Raw genomic sequence first — 16,341 nt, forward strand, 5'->3', positions numbered from 1 at the left:
TTTTCCCTGAGCAACATAACCCATGAGTATTCAGGAAATATTCGTCTAAAACCACCAAAAACCACAAGTGAGTAGAAACAAGGAAAATCGTTTGCATTTGGCACCACACTTCTTATTTTAATCTCATGAAAACTCCCAGGACTGAGATTAGATTTTCTTCTCCTTGAAATTCATGAGGGTCAAAAAATAGAATTTGAATTTAAAAAGTCTTAAAATGAAAAAAAACACTCTATAAAATGTTCTGTTTGCAAAAAAAAAATACTTCCAATTTAATTTAATTTTCCCCATTTCTAAAATTATCTGCATTTTTAATGTAATTTCTCAATAAATGGCTAGCATGTACTGCTGCTTCTGATATATTACAATGTGACATAATACAGTAGCTAATTAAGCTACTGAATTTTTTCTTATTTTCTATTTATTTTATATTCTACTGAATAATTTTTCTTATTTTAATGCAATTTAGGGAAATGTATAATGTTAATAATTAGCTGTAGCAGTTATTTAGAGCTACTTAAAACTTAATGCTGTATAAAGAGTACTTTATCTTATTCTTTCAATCTGTAGTACACTGTAACAGATTGACACATTGTACAGCCTAAATAATTTGAGTGCCAGGGTGAGTCAACAGCAATGTTTTGCAGAAAGCAGTGCTAATAATGCTGTAAGAAATAGCTTAATATTACTGGTACTTTGTGCTTAGCTCATATCTTCCATCCCTGTACCAGCAGACACTTCACTAAGGCAATTAAATATCCATTCACTACTTCTGTTTTTCAGATAGACAACCAGAGGCTCAGACTTGAGCCAAGCATCTCCCACCCTGAAAAGCACCCTGACAAAAGCATAAGGATTGCTACTATGCCAGAGGATGGCAAAGGTCTCTTCCTCTCCCTGCCCTTGAAAGGACAGGTAGAACTAGAGAAATGAGAGGAGATGCACAGAGATGTTTGCTTCTTCCTCACTTCTCTTATTCACCCTGTGCTATTCCTAGACACAGGACCTAAATCTGAGCCACAGGCATTTACATGGCTTGATATTTTTATAGCAACATAAATGAGTTTCCCTTTAGCCAAAAGTGGCTGGAATCCCAGGTCTGGAATTGTGCTGATGGAGTAATGTCTGGATGGAAAAAAAAAAGGAAATCTCAAACATGGAAACACTAAACGCTATGGCAACAAGAGAAGAAACAAACGGGGCTTAAAGACACAGGCTCAGCATTAATTTAAGCAGTGAGAATTCAAGAGAGGGAAATATCAGCATTTCATAATGCTGTGTTTTATCTTGAATGAGAAGGTAGGATCCTATGCCCAACAGAAATGTGTATCTGCTAGAGGGAGACAGGCAGCATCCTGCTGCAGTCTGCTGGTTTTCATGAGAATCCTTTCTGGCCACTCAGCTGACATTACATGTGAGTTCTTCTCACATTATCTTTTTTTCCTGAGCCCTCTTTCCAGTCATGTGCTGTAAATACAAAGGAGGGAGCATATCTCTCTGTAATTTGTTAATCCAGTGCTAGGAGCTGACTGTGCTGCTGCTGCCAAACCATCTGCTCTTGAGTCACGGAGAGATTCCTCCCTTCCCTGAAGAGCAGAGATTTTTCTCCAGTGACATCTGACTTGCTCTGTGCTAATTGACAACTCTGTTGAAAATTATGTATCTGTTCAGGATGTGCTGGGGTTTGTTCCATTTATCCTGGCCCTAGTGATGACACTTCACAGGTCTCCCTTCAACCCCTAAATCCCTGGCAAAGAGCTATTTTCCATACATAAACCTCCTGAGTTCTATCCAGAGTAGCCCAAAGGAGGTTTCTCCTGTTCCTTTTATTTCCTTTGTGAATCTGAATCTCTAACCACCATGCCACAGTAGTTTCCAGTAAACATCTGGAGAGGAGAGACAAGAAGAAAGTAGTCTGAAATTGCTCAGTGAAAGGCAGGGGCTTTTGAAGTTGGGACACAGGCTTTAGCTCAGCAGATCTGAATTTATTGTGTTTGCACTTCTGCCACAAAACTCCCTTGATATCCTTGACAACACATCCCCTTTCATTATGCCTCAAGCTCTGAAATGTCTATGTTAGAGAGACCATAACCTATCTGGGAAAAGATTCTCTCCCTGTGCATGTACAGCATCTGCCATAATGAGGTTGCATCTGGTGAAGCTACTTCCATATAATCACTGGGTGAACTTATTGTGTGAAGTATTGCCAGGCTGTTCCCTTGCAGCACATTGCACTGCAAAGCTCAGCACCTGGATTTCCAGGCTCCTGTAGCTGCTATCTCCTAATGATGTATGTACATTAAGTTGGAAGTCATCTTTGTGAAAAAGACATAGTTCCTTACAAAAAATGGATCAGGTTTAAGTGGTTTTTAATTTTAAAAAATGACATCACAAGACTGCTTCTCAGCATTCAATGGCAATAACACCTGAATCTCAGGCAAGTGACTACATATCTGTTTCTTTTTCAGCTGCTCTGAGCATCTCTTTCCCAGACTGGAATTTTCTCCTCCTGTAAGGTGATATTGCATTTCCCCACTGCCCTTACCCTTACCACAAGGCCCTTGCTGTAAGACTGTCCCAGGCTGAGAGGATTCTTAAGGTGGAGACATATGGCCTGGACATCTGCTGCTCTGAGGACAGGACAGGCTACTCCCACACACCAAGGCTGCTGGGAGCTGCAGTGTGTGTGGTGTGAGCTGTGCCTCTGTGTGTGTGTGTGTGTGCAAAAGGTTTGTGCAGCTCACTGCTCAGAGCACTGACTGCCCTGTGGCAAAGCAGTGGCAGCCACAGCAAACCTGCCCTCTTCAGTGATGCTGGCTCTGTGGCCAGGCTGCTCAGGGTTTGGAGAAAATGTGCCAGGCTGGCAAGAGGTGATGAAGAGTAGCAGCAGCAGTAGAGGGAGAAGATGAAATTTCATGAGTGTTAATTCCTCCCTTAGAAGATCAGCCTGAGGAAGCAACTCTTACCTTCAGCATGTTTCCCAGAGCAGGCTAAACATGTGGGACAGGAACAGGACAGGGGTTATTTCTCTCCCACTATCTACCATTTGATCTTAGACTAGTTCCTTCATTACTTGTTGTAAAAGTTCCCTTTTGCTATAATGATAGGATAAGAATGCCCTTCTTTGTGAGGTCTTTTGGAGGAAAAACATCATATTGAAATTATAAATTATTATTTTTATCAGCATCACAGCTATCTTCCTCTTGAATAAAGCCTCTCATTCGTACAAAAGACATCATTGTTGAGTATCTCTCCCTGGTGTCACACTGAAATATACCTGCTTTCATTGTACAGAAAGAAAGAGAGTTGTGTTCCTTCACTCAAGGACCCAGTAAACTTTTCAGTGTGTGTCCTGACAAGGCATCATGAGAAGAGGGTAAAACCTTTTCCTTTGGCTTCTGTGTCAGTGGATTTCTCTTCCTCTTCCCTCAGCTTCAGCAATTTCCAAGTTAAAAAAAAAAAAAAAAAAAAAAAAAAAAAGAAATAAAAGCAGTTTATGTTTTTCATTATTACATCCAAATTTCCTCCGAACTGAGGCCAGGTACCTTCCAGAAAAAGGGATCCTTTTTGACCAAAGTTCTCAAGTGTGTAACACTCATCCTATGCAATGTTGTGTTTTAGCTGAGCACATTTCACACAGCTTTGCTCAGAACCAGGACTCTCGTGCTACAGCAGCTTTTAGAGGACAAGCCAGTGCAGTGTTTCCCCTCACCTGCTGCCTGTTTTGTGCACACGTGAACAGCTTCTGTCTGTGATAAACCCAGCTCAGTGCTGCTCAAGGAGCACTGGGGATCCCTGGGGCACCATTCCCTGAGGCAGCCCTGGAACATTTTGCATGGAAGTAGAACCCAAGATTTTTGAAATAACAGTGGGATCAAAGGTATTTTTGTTCAGATGAACATCTTTTGAAGGCTGAAAGGCTTTTGGTTTTCACTACATCAGCTGTGTGCCTCTTGCGCATGGAAAGCAGCCTACAGACCCAGAGCAGGAGAAATCAGAAAACTCTTAGAATTATAGGATCATTTAGCTTGTAAAAGATCAAGTCCAACATAAACCTACTACTGACAACTCTACCACTAAGCCATGTCCCGAAGCAACTTGTCTACACACCTTTTAAATACCTCCATGGTGATTTAACCACAGCTTTTCCCAGCTCTTGGAGATGATATGAAGGGAGGAACCTATGTCATTGCTTTGCATTCTTCTATCTATAAAGAAAGCCTAAGAGTGTTTGCATTTTACAGATATTCTCAGAGAACCTTTCAGCAGATACACTGCATATGAAAAATTCACATTTTGTATCTACTCTTTTTCCTGATAAACCCTCTGGACAGCTTAAGAACTAATAGGATTATGATATCTATGATAAAGGTATGGCACAAATAACTTAGAGAAAAAGTAAATTATACCTTGACTGTTTAAAATTCTGGCTTTTGTTAGTACATGTTTAATGCAACACTACTATAGACAGCTGGAGGAAAAAAAATATCAGTTTGCTGAAGACTCATCTCAGTCTGCTTTATAAAGCCAGTAACACAGATATCCTTGCATTTCCACAAGGAAAAGCAGTTCTGATAAGTCTTGACCTTTCTGATGCTTGAAAGGTTAAACCAAGAAGAGTGTGGAGGTTTTTCAGGAGGGAGAAAATGTCCCACTTTTCAAGTCTTTTCTTATTTGTCTCTGAAAGGAACAAAGACAGCACAGACTCACCCTGCACCTCCTTTTGCCATTTCTCCTTTCTGCTTCTCCTTATATCCCAGCAAATGTCAGAAAGGTGCCTCAGTCATGGCAGAACTTTCTGGTTGGAGAGTCACCAAGTCACAGGCAACCCAGCTGTTTGTCTCACCCTCAGCCTTGAGAAGCCGACCTTGCAGCTCATTCTGGGCTTGAAATGTCTCAGAATGTTTAAAATAATGGAATAAAAACAAAAGAGCATTGCTCAGACAGCAGGGTTTCCTGGGAGCACTGAAAGTTCCAAACAAAGGCGCATCATCCAAACAAGCATTTCTACCAATTGCTTTGCTTATCTTGCACAAAATGACACAAAGGGTGAGAGCTTTGTAAAATATTGCCTTATGGTGTTTAACCAAGAGTAGGAAGTGGTCAGACATCTGCCTTACAGCCTGCAGAAATTGGCAGTATTGTGGAGAATTAAATCAGGGAATACAAGAAAGAGAGGATACCTTATGCTCTAACAGGCAGAATCCACCAGATTTTATCCACAGTTCTGTTAAAGAGTGGCACAGAAAACCCAAACACTTAAGCTAAGGTTTTGACCTGTTTGAATTTGGTTTTTCAGGATTCCTCACTTGGCATCCAAGTATTTGACCAGCAGAAGGATGATCACTGACAACAGTAATGGAAGCCAGTGGGAATCTGCTCTGGTGCTTTTAGAAGAAACAGCAGAATTTAAAAGCAAACAAAAGAAGAAAAAAAAATTGTCTAAGCATCTAATTTTGGACCATGTTGACAAATACACTTGTGAGCTTAATTTGTCAGCCCATCTGTCTCAGTCCCTCAAGTAAAAAATGAGATATAGTCATCATCTCCTTGCTCAGAGCTGTGAGAAGGCTTTCATTATTGCTATGAGGTGTGACAGTAGGATACTTACTTGAGTATGTTAAGAAAGATATTCAGTCAACAATGCCAAATCTTCAATTGCTATAAAGTGTTTAATTCCTTTTTGTGTCTTTTCCCAGTCAGGAGATGTGTGGGGCTATCTCACAGAGATGCTGTCATCAAGCACACTTGTTAATGCACAATTACTGTGATGTGTGGGGTCCAGTGTAAGGTCACAAATGCAAAGTTATACACATTTATGGCTGTGAGAGGATGTGGAAGGAAGCACAATGCATGGGTAACTGGTCAGAGAAGAATGGGAAATAGCACCTGGTGCACTGCAGGGAAAGTCAAACAACTCATATTTTAATGAAGAATAATCAGGATTTTGCCTGGATAGAAAATAAATAAATGGATTTCAGGGAGAGGGATCAGACCTCCTGCATTCTCTGGAAGGCTTCAAGGGGAAACCAGGCTTTAGGCCTGTGGTAATCTGCTCAGGTGAACTCTCCTGTGGGTTAAATCTGAGGGGAAAGGCAAATGGACAGCACTACCCCTGCCAGGTGGGCATGGGGAAAGGCTGAAATGAACTGCTGGGGAAAGGCAGAAAGGTCTGTAGGAGGGAGTCTCTCCCTAATGAATCTCAAATTAGTTCTCCTTCCATAGCTTCAGCTTTGCCTTTCATAAATTTTGAGATGATGTTATCTATTTTGGATCTCATGAAAAAATGCTTTTATTTGTAACCGATTTTATTGTGGATTGAATTAAGAGTGATTTCGGGGCAACAAGGCACTTTTCAGCCAAGGTTGTGCCAGTTTATAAAGGGGGATGCTAGGACACTTCATTGGGCTCCCTTGCTCCTAGCACATTCTCCATACTGTGCTCCCAGAGGATCCATACAAACCAGGTCACAGAGAGAGGAAATAGCTCTTATAATACCAAGTTTCAGAGCTGGGGAAAACTGAGAAGCTTCTGGGCTCATTTATGCCTGTGTGCTTGAAAGGTTGTCTGTTTTTTCTAGATGTATCACTTGGCCTGATCAATAATTTGATCTCCACCTGTGAACTGTACCATATCATTAGCCATGAAATTTTTATCATGTCTTTTCCTTCCATTACACAGGGATAAGAGGCTGAGTTGGGAAAGAAAAAAGCAAAGAATAAGGAAAAAAAACCAACAGCTAATCCCTTATGCCAGAAATGACCACACTTCTGGAGGTATCTGAAAACTTTTTAAACCTCACATTTGATAGGCCAGTTTAAACCAGATTATGATCTTGATATGATATTCCAGTCAATCTCCATTGAAGAAAGCATTTCAGGACCCATTCAATGGTAAACATTATCCTTATGAAGATAAGCATCTCTCTGAGAGGTTTCTTGACTGTGTATGCTCCACCACAGGATGAGTTTGCCTGCTTTTGGTGCAGTTGCCCAAACCAGCCAGCCACAGAAGTAGGAGCCTCTCCTGGCATTTTTGCCTGGAGGGTGTTTGAGATAATATTGTAACTCTGTGACAGAGAAAGTAAACCCTCTGGATGCAAAACCTTGTGAAATACAATGATTTACTTGCATAAAAGCAAACAAAGTTATGGTGTTTTTCTCTCTCTTTTCTTCCTTGTTGGAAGAACAGCTTGCTTTGACTACCTATTCCCACACATTAGGAGAAGACCTTATGCTGTGAAAACATTTCTTTGATCCTCTCACCTGCTAAGATTTCCTGTCCTTTGTGAATTCCTCAGTTTTATACAGCCCACCACCAACATATGGTCCTTTTGTTTTGATGTTAAGCATGTTTCACTTTTCTCTTGCAGAAAAGTTGGAGAAGTTCATGAACACTTGTTAGCCAGCCCTTCCTCCCAAAATGTTTCCCTTAGGCAGGCTATCAGTAAGTCTGAATGAGTGGCACCTCTTTTTTTTCTGGCAGGCACTTGAGATGGTTACAGCCCCACTTTCCATGGCAGAGCAGTTCTGGACACCAGGGTTCATGCTTGGGACTGAAGCACCTGCTCCAAAGCAGGGGTTCTGCTCCCAGTAAAAGTACTCTTAGAGTGTGGTATGGCATTCACTGTCACACTGGCTCATCACCAATTTAGTTCTGTGCTTCATAAATTAAAAGTTATTTTAAACAACAGATAAATGGGTGAATTAAAGGCAATTTGCAATGCTAAAGAATGTCTCCAATAGTGAGAATCTTCTTTTTGATGACCAGTCACAAAACTTGAGGGAATGACATAAAGCTGTATCATGAGAGGTTTAAGTTGGATATTAGGAAAAGGTTTTTCACCCAGTGGGTGTTTGGGCACTGGGAGAGGTTCCCCACGGAAGTGGTCACAGCACTCAGCCTGGCAGAGTTCAAGAAGCTTTGGGACAACAGTCTTGGGCATATAGTGTGTTTTTGTGGTCTAGGGCCAGGAGGTGGACTTCAGTGATCCTCATGGATGCCTTCCAACTCAGCATATACCATGATTGCATGATTGCATGATTCCATGATTCTATGAATAGTGTGTGCCCAAGGCTGCACCAAATAACTGTCTGGCAATTAATACTGAGAATATGTGTAAATTTACGAAGAGTCAAAAGGAAGTGTAGCAATAATAAATATCTTTCCTGGGAAACCCACTATATAGATATTAATCTTTTCTAAATACATCCCTTATTCTGTGGAGTTGCAAGGAATAAAAGAAACAGTGACACCTTCCTGTAAAGGCTGAAATTAGATGTTCATTGCCCATGATCTCTAGGGAAATCATATTTATTTTATTGAACATTTTACCAACACTGGGAAAATACTCTCTTTTCCTGAATAGTTTCCCTTTGTCACATTGCCAAAGCCTTACAGAATGATGAATCATTCTTTACTGACAGTAGTGCTATTATTTCTCATTTGTAATGCAAGCAAAATTTTTGGTGCAAGAATTTCAGACACTTGATACTGATGTTGCAATGGGACCTAGTGCCTGCATATTTGAGCCTATGGGGAAGAAGGGCATGAAAACATATTAAAAAAAAAAAATTCTATGGTAAAAGTAGTTCACAATGATTGCTCATACCAATAGGGCTGCATGGGAGATCCACATCATAAATAATGGAACTGCACATGTGAAAACAGAAGTTCAGCAGGAACCATCTGAGCTTGCAGCAGATGAGGATGGTGGCAGCTGTGCTGGCGCTGGGAGGACCTCTGGGCTCAGAATAGTAAGGGGCAATGCAAGACAAAAAAACAGTGAATTTGCAGGAGAGTAAAGCAGTGAGTAGAGGGTGGGTGGCTGTCATAGCTCGGACTTCCCTGCAGCCTCTTCTGAGGTGCCTTATAAAAGGAAAGGAATACATTTAAACCAACATGGCTCAAAAACAAAGTTTATGGGTCAAAACTGTCAGAGACATAGGAAGAAAGAATAGGCAAATGAGCTGGATCCTGCTCTGGGCAGACCAAAGAGCAAAGAGGTGGTGGCTACAGTGGCAGCTGCATTCCAGCACACCAGCAAGTATGGACAGAGGAGAGCATGATCAAGAGAGTGATGCAATGCTTTGATCTAATCAGTGGAATGACCCCTGAGGGATACTCACCTCATCCCAATCACTGCATTTCAAATGGATATTGTGGAACTAAAGGATGGAGAGGAAAAGGGGAGAAGCAGGGTAAAGAATACTAAACTTGTCTCTTGGTGGCAATTAAAAAGCTAGTGAGCCTTTTCTTAATAAAAAATACCAACCTGGTGAGTCAAGAAAATGTTAGAAAGGTATGGTTTAACTGTTTGTCATGTTTTTTGGGAACCAAAGGGTAATTTAATGAAAAAGAATGTAGGAAATTCAAACCCGACTAGATAAATTTTTCTTTATAAAAAGTAAGTTAAATAATCAATCAGTTCTACCACAAACTTCTGGGAGCAAAACCTTAACACATTTTAAAGAGAAATTAAACATATATGTAGAGAGAGCAAGAGGTAAGAAGCATAATTACTAAACCAAAAACACTTCAGGAGGTGAGTTGGCCTTTATTAATAGAGAACAAGATAGAACTGTGAGCTAGAAAGGTTGTCCCAATGAGTTTACTGGTTTTATATGTTGAAGTAATAAGGAATTATCTGCTCATTTCTCGAGGCAGAATGCTATACAAAGAGGATACTTAATCTTGTCTGGCCTGGCTGCACTTATGTGACAACATTCCAGCAGATCTATGAGTCCTAGGCCTGAAAAAAAATGAAGGATTGAGGAGTGAGGCTTTTGGCAAAGCAGTTTCTGGTCCAATAATGAAATAGAAGGGGATACTTCAGGTTAGTCCTGAAAATGCATTGCAGGAGCCATCCAGTAATAGAAGTCATCCATTATCTCTCAGGCACAAATATTTTGAAAGGAAAATTTCTGCACAAGCTTGGAAAAGATGGCTGGCTCATCATTCTGATGAGATTTCCATAGAGAAGTTACAGTATTTGCAAGGTTGCCAACTTTTAAGCAATCTCCTCTCAGCAAATTTCTTTCTTTCCCTCCCCACACTACCAAACATTATTAGATCATATTATGAATGTATTGCCTGCCAAATTTCATATCTAGTTAATCACACTGAGCACTGTGACCTTATTTAAACTGATTAAAATCTTTATTCTGCACCTACACACAGGGAAAAAAGTCTCACCAACTTATTTTTGAGTAGTGTTTATTAATGCATTTTGATTTATGTTTTCTTCTTCTTTTTGCAGCTGACAGGTCATACTTCAAAGAAAAAAGCTGTTAAAGGGGTCTACCTTAGTTATGATCACAGGGAGGAAGAGGATAATACCAAATATACTCCAGATAGCTGGGAATATGCAGATCTCTTTCATACTCATCTTATTGTTCCATTTATTGGTTTACAGCAAGGCCCACATGGCTTATTTTACTTGATAAAATCATAAAACACATAAAGCAGCTTTACTCTGCTAGAACAGCAGGGCAGGGCTGGCACCAAAGGCCAGATCCTGCCACCCTTCTTGTGGGAGGGGTCCCCGCCCTCCCTTGGGAGGCAGCTTCAATATAGACAAAAGTTGTCAATCACATGTTGCTCCCCTCCCCAGTTGAGGCTGCCCGTCAAAGGTTAACACACTCCCCGGTTCTAGAAAGTTCCTCTGTTCTGTTAACCCCATTGGACCCTGTTGGAATGCCACTCCTCTCCTGTATCCCGATTGGTTCATTGTATGTCACCCCATCCCGTCTCCTCCCCTCTACCCGTTACCCATTGGTTGATTTGTACCCTAGCCACGCCTATCCCTCTGCCCTTATATTCTCAGTCCCGCCTTTGTTCTGGGCTCCCAGAGTCAGTTTTCCCTCCGAGAGTGTTGCTGCTCCTTGCCTTCTCCTCCTGCTCCATCTTTCTCCTACAATAAACCTCTCGGATCCTACTGCTCGGGAGACATCTCGTCTTTGTCTGGTGGAGTTATCTGGGTTTCATCTACCCCTCCCTGCGGACCGGTCAGCTGAGGATCACTCCCCGGACTGGCTGGGAACCCAGGGAACTCCCGGAGGACTATTTTTTACACCTTCTGGCACATGCACTTTGCAGAAGCAGACAATATTGTGCTTCATGAAGAGTGGCAACCCAAACCAGCACAATCTGCCTGGCTTTGGATCACGTTTTCCTTTGATTAAAAATACATGAAAAGAAATCTAAACCAAATGTCAATGGCCAAGAGATTCTTCACACAGAAAGCAGTGACTGAATACAAACAATGGTATTATGGACAGAACCAAATATACAGGAATAACCCACCCACAATAGTCAATAGTCTTGCAGGAGAAACTAAAAATTCTCTACTGGATCCAAGACTGGCCCTTCTAAGGTCCTTCTGGACCTTAGCAGTTAAAACTATTTGAAGTACATTTTTCTGTAGAGACTTTTTCTTTTCTTGAATGTTTTTTTGTGTTTTAGTGCAATAGGAGTTCGTGAAAGTGTCTTACAGGAAGTTTAAACCTGTGCTGCCATGAGGCACGTACTCTCATGGCTTCAAGATAGAGAAATAATAACAAAGATGGAGAAAGGTAGATTTTCAAGCAGGACAGAGTGCAATGGAATAGACTATTCCTTTGTTTTACTGCTCAAACTTGTAAGATCAAAGCCCTGCTGGAGAAAACAAGAATTGCTATTATTTCTTTTCTAGTCCTTCTTATTGCTCCTATTCTAGGAAGAAATGTTCAAAGTAGTAAAAATCAATACCCTCTCTGTCAACTTGCACACCACTGAATGCTAAAAGCCAAGGGGAGTAATAACAGTGTGGAAAAAACTTTTATGTTTGTTTCAACTGATTTTTTTTAATGTTTAAAGTGAACCAGCAGTGTTGATCTCTAATCCTGGAGTCTTCTACATAAATACTTGCTAAAAACTCTGATACACTTATTAACAATGTATGCTGAAGGATTTAGAAATTAGAATTCCTGTCACTCTTCCTGTGTCTTTGAAGCAGGTTCTGGTGCTAGTTTGGTGGCAATCCCAGAGAGAAATCAGCTCTGATGGAATCTATTTGTTTTTATGTCTTGTACAAAACACGCAGCACACTGCAAAATGAGGCCCAAGGGCAGCAACTGCAGTACTGATAGCAATTCCTCACATCTCTGCAGGTGAGGGAAGCCCAGCCACCCCAGGACTTGGACAGAAAACTTTCCACGTCACCCTTGGCATTGTCACTTCTCCCAGTTTCAGTTATGGCTATCCACTGGTACTTTTAGGCTTCAAAAACTTATAAGAGTAATTTAGACCCACTGAACTCAATGAGACTACTGATGTAACCAAAGTTAGGCACATGCTTAAGTCTTTACTAGGTCAGAGCTTAAAATACCATTGTGATCAGCACTGTGTAGTATCTTCATGGCTATTTTAAACAGACATGAGCTACACAAGCTCTTCTATTAACTTGAATAAACCTTTTGTATACAGGGCATTTTTACCTGAGTAATAGCTTGTAAGTTTTCTAAACCTCCCCAGTTTATATAGCTATGTAAGTAGCAGAATTGTGTCAAGATGCATTTTTCGGCGGTACTCAATACACAGAGGAGAATTTTGTGATACAAACATATCCTACACTTGCTGAGGATGCATTCCTGAAAAGTGCCACAGTTGGTGATTTCACACATGCAAATCAATTTTCCCCCAAAGAATTATGCAAGGGCAGTGGACGGGATTTGTGCTTCAGAATTATGCACAGGTTAAATACTGAGAGACAATGTATGATCCAATTCATATCCCAATATCACTACCTAAAAATAATAAAAGAAAAATTGTTAGGAAAAGTTTTCAAAGTTTTTAAGTGAAACAGCAGTTGTGGTCTGGCACACCAGAGTTCAAAGATGACAAGGATGACATGGAGGATAGCTAAGTGGGAGCAGGACCATCAGGACTCTCAACTTGGCACATCAGTGCTTGGTAGAGACAGAAAAAGTGGTAAAATGATATTTTTCAGCAACTTGCTTCTCAGCACATGGTTTTGCAGTAGCTGAAGATGGCAATGACTTTTTTTTTTTTTTTAATAAAAATTGATGACATGACTGCACATTGGTCTGGGATTTTGAGCAGTATATATTTTTATAACATGAGATCAAACTTTGCAATCCCTTGGTGACCTTGTCCAACAGTTCTCAGAACAGAGTGCTGGTCTGAAAGATCTCAGCCACTTCATCTATTAGTCGGAGTAATCTTGTTCTTTCTTTCTGAATCATTATATATATTTCTTTTTAACATCTTTGTCATCTTATTTCAGTCTCTCCCTCTTTGTCAAGGTCAGTCAACTCAACCAAGAGAGAAGTGTAAAAAACCTAAGAACTGATTAGTTTAAGATGATGTAAAATGATGAACAGCAGAACTCCCAAAAGTTGCATCAGGAAAATAAATGGTGTGTTATTGTACATTTCATGATTATTTACTTGTAGGACATGCAGAACAACTACATAAAGGGTGAATGGTTTTGTTATTCCTTGTTATTAGGATTTCACTGTTATTCCCAGATAGATGTTTTCACAGAACCTTCCTGAGGATATTTTGGCAAATTTTACCTACAGGGACAGAAAAAGTAAGCCTCAATTTCAGTTTTTATAAGAATCAATGAAGGGAGAAAAGGAGATGACAAAAAAGCAGTACTTCAGATGAAGCTCTTAATTTGTTAGACAGTACTGCTCAAGTCCCACATCACTCCATTATCTCCATCACCTAACCACAATACAGCTACAGCTCGTGAAGTGTGCTTCCAGAACTGTTATACTTCTACATTTACAGTTTAAATATCAGATATTGAGCACCTATGAAAAGCTGACCTTCCACCTGTTATTTCCCACATGCATTTTCCTGACCTTTGTGTCATGCATCTGACTGGACTTTTTGCTGCAGTTTGTCTTCTTGGTGGAATATGGTTAGGTTTCCATCCCAAAACATTACTTTTTTCTTCTTGCTATACAGACTAAAAGTTTTATTCATTAACCTAGAAAGCCTTATTTGTTAACCTTCAAACCAAAAATGTGTATCACAAGAATGACTGAATCTACAAGCTGTTAATTTCCACAGAAGGAAATAAATAATTGCAGCCCATTTTATTATCCCCTTAGACAGTAATATCAGTGTCTGACTGATTGTTAAGTAGGATTGACTACTGGCTAGTTTTAATTTCAAGTTAAATCTTCCACCTGTTTCTATTCTTACACGTTGCTATGGTGAAGATTATCATAGACTGCATACAAAAGTGAAACACAGAAGGATAACTGAAAAAAAAAACCATCCCAACAACAAAAACATGTAATAATAACTGAAGAAAAGCATATTGCTTGGTAGATGCCATTAAGCAGTCATATTTTTCTGACCATATTTTGCTGCTGACCTGTCCAGAAATATATTAATTGGAATTGTGAACTTTAAACTGTTTCAATTTTCCTGATAAAATCTTTCTAACAAATACATTATCAAATACAAATGCTTTCTAACAAAACATTATCATTTTCTTTACATGTCCCATTAGGTCAAGGGCTGTATTGTGTGCTGGCACTGCAGCTCCTGCCTCTTTTGGCCACTTCTATTCACACGCAGTTAGCTCTCCTGGAGTTGTAATGCTTCAGTCACAGGATTAACACCCCACAGAGAGATGAGAATATTTTGCAGAGCTCAGGCCAGAAAAAGCCAAACAAAGGGCCCTTATCTGTAGGTGCCTGTGTGGGTAGGCTGCCACAACTCCAATGTAATCCATAATACTGGATATTTGCATTGCACATGTTCAGCAGAACTTGAAGCCCAAAGGGCAAAGTATATTCTTGATAATCCTAGGAACTTATAAAATGTTCCTCAGATATTCCAGTAAGGTCTGGAATTTAGTTTAGAAGCTTTATTCTAAAGGTAAACACTTTATAATCTCTCCTCTAGAAGGACCCTCCCTATTGGACAACAATGTTTTGAAGGGAGAAGCAAAATATTAGTGCTAATCTTTCATTAACCTCTCTTGCTGTTACTTCTGAAGTGCCAGATCTGAGTTTCATCTGAACTTCATTTCCCCCTGAGATACAAATCCTTTCCACCCTCTCAATGGATCCATTTTCTTTTATGATGTCTTTCCAGTGGTTTCTTCATATATTATTTGAGTGGGATGGGTATTATTGGGCAGTCACTAAAGTTCAAGACCTAATTCCAACAATCTTCTTGGGAGCATATTTGAGTCCAGATGATTCAACCTTTTTTTTTGGCAGAAAACTCCTCTAGTTAAATGGGAATATTGCCCGTAAAAAAGAAATGGGCTCCAAATGTTCTTGTAAGAAGGAGGTCCTGTGAAGGCATCTATTCTGCAGCAGGAGAAGTGAATAACATTGAAAATCACAGATTTCCTCCTAGCAGAACCTCTGGAGCTTTGGATGATGATCAGGAATATCTGGGACAGAATCATCTGAGCAGAAGTCACAAAAGCAGAAATTTTTCTGGCAATGTTCCAGTAAGAGAAACAAGAGATTGGGGGGGAAATAAAAAGTTCACTAAAATTTTAAAGACTGAAAAGCAGTAATTTTTATTTCAAGTCCAAATTGAATTTATTCAGAACTATATATCCATCGTTAATTATTCTTCACTGAGTCCTCTCAAGCAGGACAGTCCAGAGCTACAAGTACCAAATGGGATGAAGTTTCTGTGTTCCGCTCCGGACCTGCCACTGTTTTTCAGGGTATGTGCCTCAGCTCATATCCCTGCATGTCACTTTTCCCCAGTATAAAATAATGTCATTCTTTCTGTTTTTGCAGGTTGGACCACACACTGTTTTTCAGATTTCATGGCAAATTATTAGAAACATGAGCTAGTGCTATTAATTGCACATTAATTATTCACTCAGTGGTCAATTATTAATTATTAAAGGTCTTGCTTTACTATAGGTTGAAATGGATTGCTAGGTACTTAGAAGTTATTATTAATACACAATAACTCTATCAGTTTTTGCAGCACTCCCTTTTACAATTCAGTTTCAGTGGAATGTACTTTCCAAACCTGTACATTCAATGGTAAGGCAGATACAGCATCGAAGCCAAATGCTACAGTGAGATTCCTCAGCAGCACAGACACATGGTTAAGAGCTTTCAGCTTTCTTTCATGGGGGATTACATACAACTTGAGATATTTGGCTGGTGCACTGTGCCTGGTTTGGTCCCTGCCTCTTAATAGGAAAGCAAGAAGGGCATTCTGGAGCCCTGTGTAAGTTGCCCATAGTCATTCCTGGGACTAAAGCTACATCCCAACAGACAACCCATGTAAATAGGCCACGTGCAAACTTGTGGGCTCATGACTGAATTCTCTTGTTTGGCT

Source organism: Vidua chalybeata, chromosome 6 (genome assembly GCF_026979565.1).
Source record: "Vidua chalybeata isolate OUT-0048 chromosome 6, bVidCha1 merged haplotype, whole genome shotgun sequence".
In the NCBI taxonomy this organism is placed as follows: domain Eukaryota; kingdom Metazoa; phylum Chordata; class Aves; order Passeriformes; family Viduidae; genus Vidua; species Vidua chalybeata.